This window comes from Coptis chinensis, chromosome 1 (genome assembly GCF_015680905.1).
Source record: "Coptis chinensis isolate HL-2020 chromosome 1, ASM1568090v1, whole genome shotgun sequence".
Taxonomy (NCBI): domain Eukaryota; kingdom Viridiplantae; phylum Streptophyta; class Magnoliopsida; order Ranunculales; family Ranunculaceae; genus Coptis; species Coptis chinensis.
This window is the reverse complement of record NC_141456.1, coordinates 7,683,587-7,698,240: the sequence shown is the minus strand read 5'-3', so window position 1 is coordinate 7,698,240 and position 14,654 is coordinate 7,683,587. Positions and strand designations below refer to the sequence as shown.

The 14,654-nt window shown below is 37.7% G+C and overlaps 1 long non-coding RNA gene across 1 annotated transcript; it reads right to left on the bottom strand.

Annotated features, from left to right (window-relative positions):
- Positions 1 to 1,819: 1,819 nt before the first annotated feature.
- LOC147521822 (uncharacterized) lies at positions 1,820 to 9,978 on the bottom strand. Its single transcript, XR_015194547.1, has 4 exons — positions 9,930 to 9,978; positions 9,731 to 9,782; positions 9,572 to 9,635; positions 1,820 to 1,932 (listed from the first exon to the last, which is right to left on the bottom strand). It is a non-coding gene; the product is annotated as an uncharacterized LOC147521822 (long non-coding RNA).
- Positions 9,979 to 14,654: the final 4,676 nt, after the last annotated feature.

Below are 14,654 nucleotides of genomic sequence, written 5' to 3'. Positions count from 1 at the left end.
TAACTATTGTACCTACTTTCATTAGAAAGTAGATTATATAATGTAAGCTGCATAACAACTCTTTTCACAACGTATTGGAAACAAATAACAGCAAATAGAAATAGGAGCTTAATTCAAATTCTTAGGTACTACGATTTGTTTCATTATAATTAAAAAATCTCATCTTAATATCTTCTAAACACAAAATTAAGATGTAGGTTATGAACCCGATCTTTAGCATGTTGAGCTCTCAAAGAGGTCACAGATAGAAGCAAAAAACTTAACCTTTTCATCACAACAAATAGAACAATATTAACAACTGCAAACACAAATAATATAAATATGTGCTAGATGAAAACCTCGATTACCTAGAAAAAGCTATAAGAAAGAAGTTGGTATTTCAACTTCCATAAAAAAAACAATATATAATAAACAGAGATCACTCCTACCATATGTAATGTGTAACTGTCATAGATATAGCCTAGCTAAGTGATCTTAATATATGAAAAGTTAGAAAAAAGATCATGCAGAGTATATTACATATGTATATATATGATTACCATATGTATATATATGATTACTGTGCACATTAAAATTGGTAACTGCAAATTTGATAGGAGGAAAGCATGAACTTCATAGTAGCTGGCACACGATATTCATTAGTGTTGCATGTGTGGATGTGCCTCAAACGTTAAGGGCACCTGTAGACACCCCATTTTTGCACCCTAGGCATAATTCATTCACGATTTTGCCTTGAATTAAATTTGATCATATAAGGTGATTTACTTTCTAGAGTCTTCATTTCTATATCAATCTTCTTTCTTTTCATCTTCTTTTAGCATCTTTAGACACTCCTCATCATGTTCTGGCTATGGCTGAAGTTTCGTTGCTTTCTGAGTTTTGAGCTGAAAATTACCAAAATGCCCCTGTAACCCTTTGGAGCCTAGATCTTGTTTTTTCCACTCTTTCTTTGGATGAGATTATTTCATATTTGAATTCCCCTTGAAAAATCTTTCAAAATGAGTACAAGCTTACCTAGGTTCCTTTTGGATTTCAGAATCCTTAATCTTGCCATATCCCATTCCAGCCCGTTGTGCACGCTGTTCAGTGCAATATATTATTGGAGTAAGATTTCGACCCAAGGGTATTTTTAAGAGTTCATGGACCTTCCTAATGGATTAATTAAAAATATGGTCAAAATAGGCCTTTTTGTGGATTTTGGACCCGTGCTCGTGGGCTGTGGATCCAGCTCGAGTTGGACCTTTTCATTAGGTTTTCTAGCCCATTTTTTAAGCCTCCAAAAACCTAGAGAACCTACCTTATTTGTTTGATTTGATTTGATCCCAAAAATCAAGAATATTCTAGAGAATATGCCATTTTGGAGCCATGTTTGGAAATCCTGGATTATGGGCTCATTGAGGACGTGTAGGGCTTGATTTTTTCCCTAATACATCTGAAAGATCCAAAGATCAAGGGCCAAGATCGCACCCCTTATCCCACCTCTTGAATCAAGGGCCAGATTTAGGAGGTGCAACCAAAAAGAGATCAAGCCATTGGATTTTTCTTCATCAATACTCAGCCTTTGGATCAAACTCATTACTATATTTGAATCCACACCCAAAATCTATAAATATGAGTCTTATTCACTCATAAAGAAGATCCAGAGCTAAGAATCTGGAGCTAGAAATTCGGAGTTAATAATCTAGACCTAGCTATTCAGAGCTAATAGCCTAATAGTTTTCTTTTCTTGAGTGCTCTTCTTTTTTTTCTTTTCTAGTTCATCATTCTAGAGTAGAACTTCTTTAGTTTAATCTGGAGTTGAAGGTAAAATTTCAACTTTGAGGTTTTTCTAATGAAGTTCCTTGTGTTCTTCGTTTTTAGTCTTCTTTTCCCTTCTTTCGATCTTGAGTAGAAGCTCCTTTTCACCAAAAATTGTTTTTTTTCTCAAATCACCTGTTTCAATCCAAAAATCATAGTTGTCAATTCCAAATCAAGTTTATCGTCATCATTTATCAACAATCAATCAAGATCATCAATCAATCAATCTACAATCAAGTATGAGGCAACATTCCAAACAAGGTGACTTCTTTCTTTTCTCTTTTATTTTAATTAGTATTGCATATTAGGATTATTTGTTATTTTAGTTTTACTATAGCATATAGTCATTTGCTTTTAAATAATTTAGTGAAGATCATCCAACTTGGTAGATTAATGTTTCAAGATTTCTTCGTTTGCCTATCTTAATACATTACACCTCAATAGAAGTAAGGTTGGTTTTACCAGGCGAGCATGGGTGCCTAACACCTTCCCACATCGTACCTTGACTCCTGAACCCAATAATTATCTAGTTTTGAGGGCTAGTCCTTCACATAGGTTTTACTCAACTTTTCCTTAATAAAATTAGTGGCGACTCTAAAATCAATTGCATAGACCTAGGTACACATTTTTGTGCGTACATGTTTTTTGGCGACTCTGCTGGGGACATCCCTAGAGAGTCAGACTTACGTTTTTGTCGAGGTGTTTCAGTTAAGATAGGAAAGAAGAAGGCTTATCCGGAAGCCAGTTGGAATAGAAGACCAAGGTTAAGGTTATCTCGTGCAACCATTAACTCGCTGATTGAAATGGAGATTCTACCAGACGATTCTTCTCAAGAGTTATCGCTGCCACCTGTATCTTCATCACAGATGTATGTGCCACAAGGAAGTTCTCCACTAGCACTTCCATCTAAGGGACAAGTTTTATCAGCGAACATCCGAAGTCTACATACAAGTAATTCTGGTGAATCGTCAACCCCTACCAGTCAAGAGGAATTGATGGAGAAGGCAATGGAAAAGATGTTTCTCAAGATGATGTCAAAGTTTGCAACAACTCCAAGTCTGGGTCAACCATAACAACCAGGTATCACACTACCCCCTATGGTTAGTCCTAACCCTACCATTCTACCAACCTCATTATTCACTCCGTATGCTACACATAGATCAACCCAATTGCATGTTCCTATGCCAACCCATACTCCGTCCCAATTTTTTCCTCAAGATAACCCTACCTACATGCCTCAACCATCCACTTATCAAACTTTTCAAAGTCCAAACCAAATTCCAACTACAACCATGATGTCCAACCCATTCATGTTACCAACCCCAACATATTTTCCACAAACTCCACAACCACTATTCTACACGAACCCCTAATACCAAGTGCAAAACCCAATCCAACCACCAGTTGACCCCGTAATGGAGGAGATTAAGAAATTGAAAAAAACAATGACCAAGATGAAAGGTGAAGACTTGGACCTTGATAATCTATGTCCATATCCATAGATCAGAGTACCACATGGATTTGAATTTCCAAAGATGGAGCGATATGAGGGAACCGGTGTCCAAAGGCCCACATTCGTATGTATGCAAGTTATCTACAACCGATAGGAATCAGGCCAGAACTGATGGTTCAACTATTCCAGATGAGTCTTAAGGGTGCATCCCTTACTTGGTGGATGAATACTGAAACGCAAAAAATCAAGACTTGGCCTAAACTGGTAAATGTTTTCGTAGCTCACTTCTCTTACAACACTGATATCCAAATGGGCCGAAGGCAACTTGAAGCTTTGAAGCAAGGTCTGAATGAAAGCATTACCGAGTATATTACAAGATGGAGGACAAAAGCGGCCCAAATCATTGATAGGCCCACAGAGCAAGAGCAAATTAGATTGGTTATGAAAAGTTTGAACCAAGAGTATGCGACCAGGCTAAGTGCTAGTTATCATCCGACATATCAAGCCTTAGTTGCCACTGGATCACAAATTGAAGATGGGTTATCATCTGACAATATTTCTCCCATCAGCTCAATGTCTACAGGATCTAACCCGCAGAAGAAGAAGTCTCCCACTGTAACGGTGAACAACAAAGAAGCCAATGTGGTTGCTACACAAGTTCAACCTTAGCCACATACGCAAATTCAGTCGGAGGTGGCAAACAACCCTTCTTCCAATCAAATTGTATATCCTCCAAGACAACAAGGATATCAAAATAGAGGGTTCCCCAAGCCTCAGAGGCAGTTCACAGAGCTACCGTACCCATTGTCGGTTATTCTCAAGGCTTTGATCCAACAAGCCCTAGTTACACTATTGCAACCTAGGCCTCCTCCAAATCCGATTCCATACTGGTATGATACTTCAAAACACTGTGATTTTCATCATTCTCCAGGACATCCTACAGAGAAGTGTGGTGCTCTTAAACATACGATCCAGGATTTGATTGATTTGGGAAGAATTGATTTTTCACATCTTGGCACTCCGAATGTGACAACAAATCCATTGCCATACCATAATGGGGGAGTTCACACATTAAAGCCGGTCAAGACTAAAGATCCATCTTCTTTTATTACTCCTATCAAGCAAGAGTCCAGTGTTAGCACCACAAGGCCAGTCAATCTTCATGATGCAGTTAGAGAATGCATGGGGCAAACAAAGTCTAGAGGTATCCAATTAAATGAGGTGGTGGCACCATTTCTACATACTCCACATATTCAAAAGCCGTTCAAGTTGACTAGAGAGCATCTAGAATCCTTTATGATGCAGATGCCCACTACGAAATGGGTAGATCCTTTGAATACATCTCAATCCGAGGCATCACAAGTTGGGTCAGAACCTCAAGGACCCGTGATTCACCAGAATCCAACTTCGGTGGCGGTGATCCCAACTCCTATCACAATCCCCAAGGTCCAGTTTGTGCCAACCAAGAGTCACGATACCGAGGAGGTTCTAGGGAAGAAGTTAATTGAGCCCGAGAAAAGTAAAGATGACTCAACAATCTCACTACATTAGTTGAAGCAATTAGAACCTAGTTTGGCAGAGGAATGTATTGAGACTCATGGTTTGACAAAAGGAGGAAGGATATACCAGCCACTACACTTACAGAAGGATCAGGTTTTGGCCCAACGGCCTGACCCGCCCACGTCTACTGAACCAGAGAAGCAGGATGGTAATGAAGTAATCCAACAATTGCAAAAAACCAAGTCCAACATTTCCATATGGGGTTTACTCATGGCATCACCCCAACATAGGCAAGCAGTTCTTCAAGCCTTGAACCAGGCTCACGTTCTAGCTTCCATCCAGCCGAATGATTTGGCACGTACAGTTGCTTCCCTCAGGAAGACAAACTCCATAACATTTTCTGATGATGATTTGACCGCAGATGGAATAACCCACACAAAAGCATTGACTATTACGGTGCATTGCAACAACCATAAGGTGCCATTTATACTGATTGACAACGGATCCGGTTTGAATATCTGCCCAGTCAATTCTGCGAAAGCCATTGGAACCATGCCGGAAGACTTCACTTCCACTAAGGATACAGCCAGAGCAGTTCATGGGTTTGATAATCAGAGAAGAGAAGTCATTGGCGAGTTCACAACTGACGTCTAAATAGGTCCAGTCGTGTTCAAAGTCACATTCTTAGCTATGGACATCGAGGCTAATTATAATTTCCTTTTGGGCAGACCATGGCTACACCAGGCTGGCGCAATTCCCTCTACACTTCACAGAAAGCTTAAGTTCTTATGGCAAGGGAAGATTATCTGCATCACTGGTGATTCAAATGATCTAGATTCTTCAGAAGAGAATAAGGTAATACCAATGATTGAAGGAAAGTGTAACTACACTGAGGAACCATTAGGGATTGTGGAGTTTAGAGCACCCGACAAGGAGAAGCTCCCTACCCCGTTTTGCAATGGAAATCCCAAGACGACTCAGATATTTCGTGAGCAGAACTATTTTCTAGGACTTGGATTGGGAAAAACCCAAAACGGCATCTTAGAACCGCTGCAGATTCCTAGTCAAGATGATCGAAAAGGGCTAGGCTATACTAAGGAGGTTGTGGAAGGACTGTCAGAATTGTTTATCAATTCTAGTGCCATGGTGAATTATCTCGGATTGGCTCTACCTGATCTAGGGGCAGAGATTGATGCTATTATTGATTCCAACATGTTATGGAGCGAAGATGATGACCCATATCCAAACTCAGAAATTACTGTTTCAGAGCCAGATGTTAATTCCTATTCAAGATATCGCCAACTTAGGTTGGATCATGAGGCTAGACAGTTTAGTTGGATAAATGAGGTTGGATCGACATCCTCCTCGTCAGGTATAGACTATACTCCATCTTTTACTTTAGCCAGTTCCCTAGGGTTAAGATTTGACCCAGGAGACAAGACTATCACACTTTATCATGTCCAATTGGACCCTCAGACCATACTTGATTTGGATGATCTGTTGAATATGGAATCTATTGTTGACCCAGTTCTAGTGGATGTTGAGAACATGCCACTTTCCGACTCCCAGACGCAATATGAGATTTGTGAAAGGTTTTTAGAGACCTTAGATTCTGATGAGGATCCATTCATTGATGGAGACTATGATGATTGGGGAATGCAAGTCATTATTGATCCAATCCCCAGCCATTATATTGCTCCGATTGAGCCACCGGATGAATCCGATAAGGCTCAAAGGGCGTGAAACTTTTTGTTCTAACTCCTTTTGTATATAGTTATATTTCAAAAATTCAAAAAAATCAAATATTTCAAAAAATCCAAAAAAAAATTCAAATATTTCAAAAATCCAAAAAAATTCAAATATTTCCAAAATCCAAAAAAATCCAGATATTTCAAAAAAAAATCAAAAATACAAAAAAAATCAAAAAAAGTTTCTGAAAGCCCACAGAATATGATTTACCCACTTGCCTTAGTGCAAGATGATTGAATGACTTGTGCAGATTATTATGATCCCCTCCCCCCGATGATGAAGAAGGAATGGACAATGAAGCTGCTGAGTCCATTCTTTCTCATGAGCAGTCTGAGGATTGACAGACGCTAGTCATTGTGGAGACAAAGACCATCAACCTTGGCACCACAGATGAACCACATTATGTGCAGATTGGTATAACCTTGATCCCTACGGCGTTGAAGCCCCGATCAAATTACTGAAGGAATACATAGAAGTGTTGATCATATCTATGACAATCTATTGTCTTAAGGTGGTACATGATTTTCATTGTTCGTAGATGAGAGAATCACTCACCGAGAAGAAGAAATTGAGGAGGAAGAAAGTTTAGCGGTTATGTTTGAGAAGATTTTTCAAATGTCTAAGATCACCAACATCAACATCAGCATTCAGCATTCAGCATTATGCATTTACCCTTGTGAAGAGGGTAAAACTCTACAGCATCATTTGATCAACTACCCTACTGAAGAAGGGGAATATTCTACATTCCATCAATCAACGGCTACTTAGCCAATCAACCAACCAGCTACCCTACCCTGGAGAGGGCAAATTCCATATTGCATCATTAGCCTCGATCGAAGACATGAGAGCTATCTATCAAAGAAGTCAGCTGACTCGAATCTGACTACATCAAAGAGCGGAATGCTAAGAGGAGTTCATCTATGACCAACATTCTTGAGAGCCGAGATATGAAGGAGCGCATTGATGTTCCACAGGGACTTAGATACCAATGGAGACAGATTGTTACAAGTAAAGCTGAACAAGTGGATCCAGACTAGAGTGGAATCAATGAACTAGAAAGTTCGAACCCAACAGTGAATGTCCATTCACTATGAAGATTCTACATGGAAAATCCTACCAATGCTGACCAATTAAAGAAGTACTACTTTTGACCCAACTTTGTTTATTTTAAGACAAAGAGTATAGTGGAAATCTTAAAAAGACGATGGAATAGGCCATCTTTGATCGTTTTGTTTTTAGCCTCATAAGCCCGCCTAATATCATATGTTCCCATTTGAAGCCCATTTGAGCCTTAGCGTATTCTTTTGTTTCCCACAATATAAGCCCATATCTTTTAGGAAGCCTAAGGCTGAGTCCAATGGTTTGAACCTCTAAAACACTAAACCATAATAGCACAGTATATGCGGTTAGTGGGATAGTCTTGTTCCACCCAATGGTTTTTCTTTTGTAGCCGCCACTAACACTGGCGTGTAGGAGAGAATTTTTTTTTTTTTTTTTTTATAAGCTGCTGGGAGAAAAAAAATTGTAAACGCCGCCGTTAATCTTGGCGTGTGGCTTGGAGAGAGAAAAACAATTTTGTAACCGCCATTTACACGGTGTGTAGAGATTTTTTTTTTTTTTTTTTTTTTTTTTTTTTAACCGCCATTCACAATGGCGTGTGGCTTGGAGAGATTTTTTTTTTTTTTTTTAACCGCCATTCACAATGGCATGTGGCTTGGAGAGAGAAAAAACAAACTTTTGTAACCGCCATTCACACTGGCGTGTGGCTCTTTGTTCTGTTGGCCGCCACTCGTTTTGGAGTGCAAAGCATACGCTATATCGTTAAAATTGACTGTATACATAGCGAAACTTATACCGATAGCGTTAGCGGGTTAGCGATTTCACGTACCGTTAGATCACAATTTACGTGATATTTAGTGTTTTGCCGCACCATTGGACTTAGCCTAATAAATCCTTAGCCTACCCATAGATCACCCATACCTATTTTTATAGAACTTGTCATATTCCAGGGGAATCATTCCATCAATCTTTGATCACGAAACAATCACCCCCATGTTATTTATCCCAAGAAGATGTTGAAGAAAATCCTAGTGCAAAGGGAAAAAAAAAAATCTTTCAAAAAAAAAAAAAAAACCCCCGTCAGAACTCAAAATGCTTAGAGTTGCACAAAATAATCGACACCGGTCCAAAATGGAAAACCTAAACAAGAGGCAGTTTCATTTGAGATTTGGGATCCGTATCATCATCTCACTACCATCATTCCAATTACTCCTCCCTTTATATGACAAGTTCTACTCCAAAAATAATTTTTTGATCATATCCCTTCTTTCTGAGCCCATCACCTAAGCCTACATTATAGTCCTATGAAAGTCCGCTCTTGATCTCTAAGTCCACTATATCTCGTAGTTGAGAAGTACTCGAGGCAAAAAAAAAAAAAAAATGGAAGGCACTGGAGAATTCACTACTAGTGATTGCGATGTATGAGGAAGTCGTCTCTAGAAGATTGGTCCTATGCTTTATGCTCTGTCTGTTTTGGAAGAAAGTTTTGGACGTCGTTCAGTACGTTGTGAAGGTCAGGCAATCAAAGGGAAAAGAATATCATCTAATTCTTAGGTGCCAAGTTTGATCGTACTTCTATCCGATGGTCGTCCTCATGCTCACATTCTTGTCGGCAACTCATTCCCCCACCTTCACTTGTGATGCAATCATTTGTGGTATTTCTTGTTCTGTGGATAAAAAAATATTTTGTTTCACATTGTTTTCAAAATGAATTTCAAAAAAAAAAAAAAAAAAAAAAAAAAAATGATTTGTTTTCGAAAACTTGGTTTTGCTTTGGATGGCTTATGATGAAAAATCTAGGATTTCAAGCACGTAGACAATTCTGAAGCCAATATTCCTAACTAAACCATGTACTTTTTGTACTAACATAGCATTCAAATAATTTGGTCTGCACATCCATCATAATCTAACCACTCATGCATATTCACGCTAATATAGTTGTATTTGTTTTCATGCATATCATGTATATTTCACTCCATTGTAATATGTGTAGTGAAAAATAAATTGTCTAACCTTTGCTGAGGAAGTGTCTCCAAATTTTACAGTTGCTAAATACCAAGAGCACGTGAGAGCAAGTCTGCCATTGGTGAATAAGGTAAGTAAGATTCCATTATATGTGTTGCCCCAAAAAATCACTGTTAGTTCGAAAAGAAAAGAAAAAAAATGTGTTACATGGCTTGGTTTGGACTGTGTGGCACTTCGACACGATCTGCTTTTCTTCCTCCTGGACGTTTGCAAGGTATGAGTTCTTATTTCCAATCTTATTTATAAGGGCTACTGCATGCGCTTGATTCATGTCTAGACGTCAAGTGAAGTCGCATGTGATTGCAATAGTTTAGTTTGAAAAAAAATAGTTAAAAGATTGGCTTACCACGCATGGTGCGGCAGTACTCCTCGAGCTTCGGCTTGCTGGACGCAAAAGTATGGTTTCTCCTCCTGATCTAAGTGTTTATATAGAGCTGGAGTCGGTGCATGAGAAGGATATATTATTGGTAAGTACTCAGTGGTTGGATTTGCATTATATTCACAAGATGACAAAACAGGAATGGGACGAGAGCTAAAAGGAATAAAGGGTTATTTGTTCGGTTATTTGACTTTTTCACAGATTCAATTTCCTTTCCAAACAAAACTTTTTTCGTGTAAAGTGATCCGATGCAAGCACCCAGGGTAGGAAGGTTGGTGACCCTCACCTAGTTTGGATCGTCTGGTTTGGATCTAGTTCACCTGGTTTGGACCTGTCTGACCCGGTTTGGGCCAGTCTGACTCAGTTTTCACTAGTTGACCCGGTTTTCACCAGTTTGACTCGGTTTTCACCAATTGACCCAGTTTTGACAGTTGACTAGATTTGACCCAAAAAAAAAGAAAAAACTTTTCAAAAAATAATAAAAAATGATGAATATTACCCTCCAGTATGAGAAAATATTCATCAAGTTTTTGTTTTCTCTACCGCACTATTAGCAACCACTTGATCATTAATATCATTTCGGTAACTCCATTTGTGCAACATTAAAATTGTTCGCGAGAACAATGTCAGTTTTTATTGATCTCATGGATGGATCAGCCTGAACTCATAGTGACAGTCTTTTCCAATCCGAATACTTGAATGTAATAGATTGATTGATTGATTGAACTTGAATATCACCATCCCCAGCATCCATCTTTCATCTCCAGCACATCTCTTATCTTCCCTAGCAGTGTTTGTCTGTGTCTTCGTCCATCTTCTATAGAATCTCCTATCCCCCGTGGATCTTCTTGCTCTCCCCGGTGAGTCTTTCGTCAGTGTTTGGTTATCACCATTATATGATAATATTTAATCTAAGTCAAAATCATGAATAAATTGATCTATCCACTTGATTTCACCAGTTTTCTAAAATGATTTTGAAAAATATCAGATTTCAAAAAATTTGTCCCTTGATTTCAAAAAGTTGTTCATCCTTATCCATCACCATTTTTGGCCTAAGTGTCTCGCCTGAGCGCCATTATCCTAGTACGCACTGATGTAATGTAAGACGTAAAATACACGCGTTAGAAGGTGTGATACTTTGGTTGAGTACTAAAAAAATGTAAGGCGTAAAACACGCATTTGTAAGGTACGATACCATCCTCTCTTGAGTGACAACCATTTTCAACTGTGCTTTCACAAACAATTTGAAAAAATTGAGGATTTCAAATATCCAAGGAAATGCCCTCTTTCAAAAATATTTTTCAAATGAATTTTCAAAAATTGCATGAGATCTTTTAGCTAGAGCTTGGCAAAAATGGTTTGTCTCCATGGCTTTGCCGTTCAGTTGCAAGCAACCTCCGCCAAAGAGGGGCAAATGTAGACACTCCATTTTTGCACCCCAGGCATAATTCATTCACGATTTTGTCTTGAATTAAATTTGATCATATAAGGTGATTTACTTTCTAGAGTCTTCATTTCTACATCAATATTCTTTCTTTTCATCTTCTTTTTGCATCTTTCGACACTCCTCATCATGTTCTGGCTATGGCTGAAGTTTCGTTGCTTTCTGAGTTTTGAGTTGAAAATGACCAAAATGCCCTTGTAACCCTTTGGAGCCCAAATCTTGTTTTTTCCACTCTTTCTTTGGATGAGATTATTTCATATTTGAATTCCCCTTGAAAAATCCTTCGAAATGAGTACAAGCTTACCTAGGTTCCTTTTGGATTTCAGAAACCCTAATCTTGTCATATCCCATTCCGGCCCGTTGTGCACGCTGTTCAGTGCAATATATTATTGGAGTAAGATTTCGACCCAAGGGTATTTTTAAGAGTTCATGGACCTTCCTAATTTATTAATTAACATTTTTTGTGAAGAAGAGTTTGCCTAATTTTGACCCGGTCAAAGGGAATTTGCAGTGTTGAAAATATGGTCAAAATGGGCCTTTTTGTGGATTTTGGACCCGTGCTCGTGGGTTGTGGATCTAGCTCGAGTTGGACATTTTCATTAGGTTTTCTAGCCCATTTTTCAATCCTCCAAAAACCTAGAGACCTTTCTTATTTGTTTGATTTGATTTGATCCCAAAAATCAAGAATATTCTAGAGAATATTCCATTTTGGAGCCATGTTTGGAAATCCTGGATTATGGGCTCATTGAGGACGTGTAGGGCTTGATTTTTTTCCCTAATACATCTGAAAGATCCAAAGATCAAGGGCCAAGATCGCACCCCTTATCCCACCTCTTGAATCAAGGGCCAGATTTAGGAGGTGCAACCAAAAAGAGATCAAGCCATTGGATTTTTCTTCATCAATACTCAGCCTTTGGATCAAACTCATTACTATATTTGAATCCACGCCTAAAATCTATAAATATGAGTCTCATTCACTCATAAAGAAGATCCAGAGCTAAGCATCTGGAACTAGGAATTCGGAGTTAATAATCTGGACCTAGCTATTCAAAGCTAATAGCCTAGTAGTTTTCTTTTCTTGAGTGTTCTTCTTTTTTTTCTTTTCTAGTTCATCATTCTAGAGTAGAATTTCTTTAGTTTAATCTGAAGTTGAAGGTAAAATTTCGACTTTGAGGTTTTTGTAATGAAGTTCTTCGTGTTCTTCGTTTTTAGTCTTCTTTTCCCCTCTTTCGATCTTGAGTAGAAGCTCCTTTTCACCAAAAGTTGTTTTTTTTCTCAAATCACCTGTTTCAATCCAAAATTCATAGTTGTCAATTCCAAATCAAGTTTATCATCATCATTTATCAACAATCAATCAAGATCATCAATCAATCAATCAATCTACAATCAAGTATGAGGCAACATTCCAAACAAGGTGACTTCTTTCTTTTCTCTTTTATTTTAATTAGTATTGCATATTAGGATTATTTGTTTTTTTAGTTTTACTATAGCATATAGTCATTTGCTTTTAAATAATTTAGTGAAGATCATCCAACTTGGTAGATTAATGTTTCAAGCTTTCTTCGTTTGCCTATCTTAATACATTACACCTCAATAGAAGTAAGGCTGGTTTTACCAGGCGAGCGTGGGTGCCTAACACCTTCCCACATCGTACCTTGACTCCCGAACCTAATAATCATCTAGTTTTGAGGGTTATTCCTTCACATAGGTTTTACTCAACTTTTCCTTAATAAAGTTAGTGGCGACTCTAAAATCAATTGCATAGACCTAGGTACACATTTTTGTGCGTGCAGCACCCAAATGCCTCAACCAAACCCAACTTTATAAATATTGAATCAGAAACACTGACAAATATAAGGAGAAGTAAAACTTTTACACACTAAATCCCCATTCTATATACTACACAAAACATAATATCCTTGCATATCATACAATGAACTATACAACAAGCACCAGTTGTTGACCATATATAAGGACAACAGAAACCTTTTGGACTATCGCATCATCAAAAAAGGTTAATATTATCACGACAGTAAGTGGCATCAAACAGAAGACAATGTTTAACCACACCTCAAAAAAAAAAACTGATTCAAAAGCACTAAGCTAGAATACAGGGAGAAGCAAAATGTGTGTGCATTACACCGTAAAACGTGATTTTGCATTTCATTGCTCATATTTTGTACATTTATTTTTAGATGATTAAATTACTTAACATATGTTATTTTAAGTTCAAAGGAGCTTGTTCTTATTCCCCGCTAATGAGATGTATGGACTTCTGAGAATAAATAAGGAAACAAGACCATTTGTACTACATAGAAGAAGTTTGTGAGTACCTTCACTGGTAAACTCTCACGAGGCTTAAAGTTCATCCATTAAGGAATCCCTAATGGTTTAAGGCCTTGTTGCATATGGTCAATGCAATCGCACTCTGCAAAACGAGATTAGTATAACTTAAAATAAATCACTCATTTGTGTGTTTTAATTTTTCTCTCATCCTTGCTTGAGGACAAGCAAGATGCTATTTGGGGGTAGTCGATCATCAGCTCCCAAATGTGCGTTTTATTACCCTTACATTACTGCATTACAACTCTTCTTACGTTTAATGAAAAGACAACTCATAACTTTTATTGTATTTTTCAAGTTATAGAGAATTTCAGACCACTTATGTCACACCCCGAATTTTGACAAAATCGGAAAGCAATATTTGTTCCCGACTCTTCGATTTTCGAGGTGTGATGCACTCTCAACTTCCAAAAACCCATTATCCGTTTAACTATTCCAATAGTTGGAAACCAATAAAAAATTTAAATCAACAAAAGTCCTCTTCATTACGAAAATTCACAAATATGATTAAGTTACAAATTTCCTTTCAACAACTTTTTAATTATAATTACAACTGAAAATACAAAAACATTGTCTCAACAGAAAATCTATTGCACCTCAAGGGAAAACAAAACAGATCATGTAATGAGACACTAACGCGGACCACAAGCAGCAATCAACCTTCTTCAACACTAATCCTGTCAAGACTTATCAACTGTGTTTATTTTTTTGAACACACCCGATTAAACAAACATGCAAATCGGGTCAACATTATAAACAATGCTGGTATGAGTAGCCCTAAAATACAAAATATACTTATACATATATATATATATATATATATATATATATATATATATATAATTCCAATATAAAGGCACCTTAACTTCCAACGACTAATACAACATTCTTAATTACCATAATTA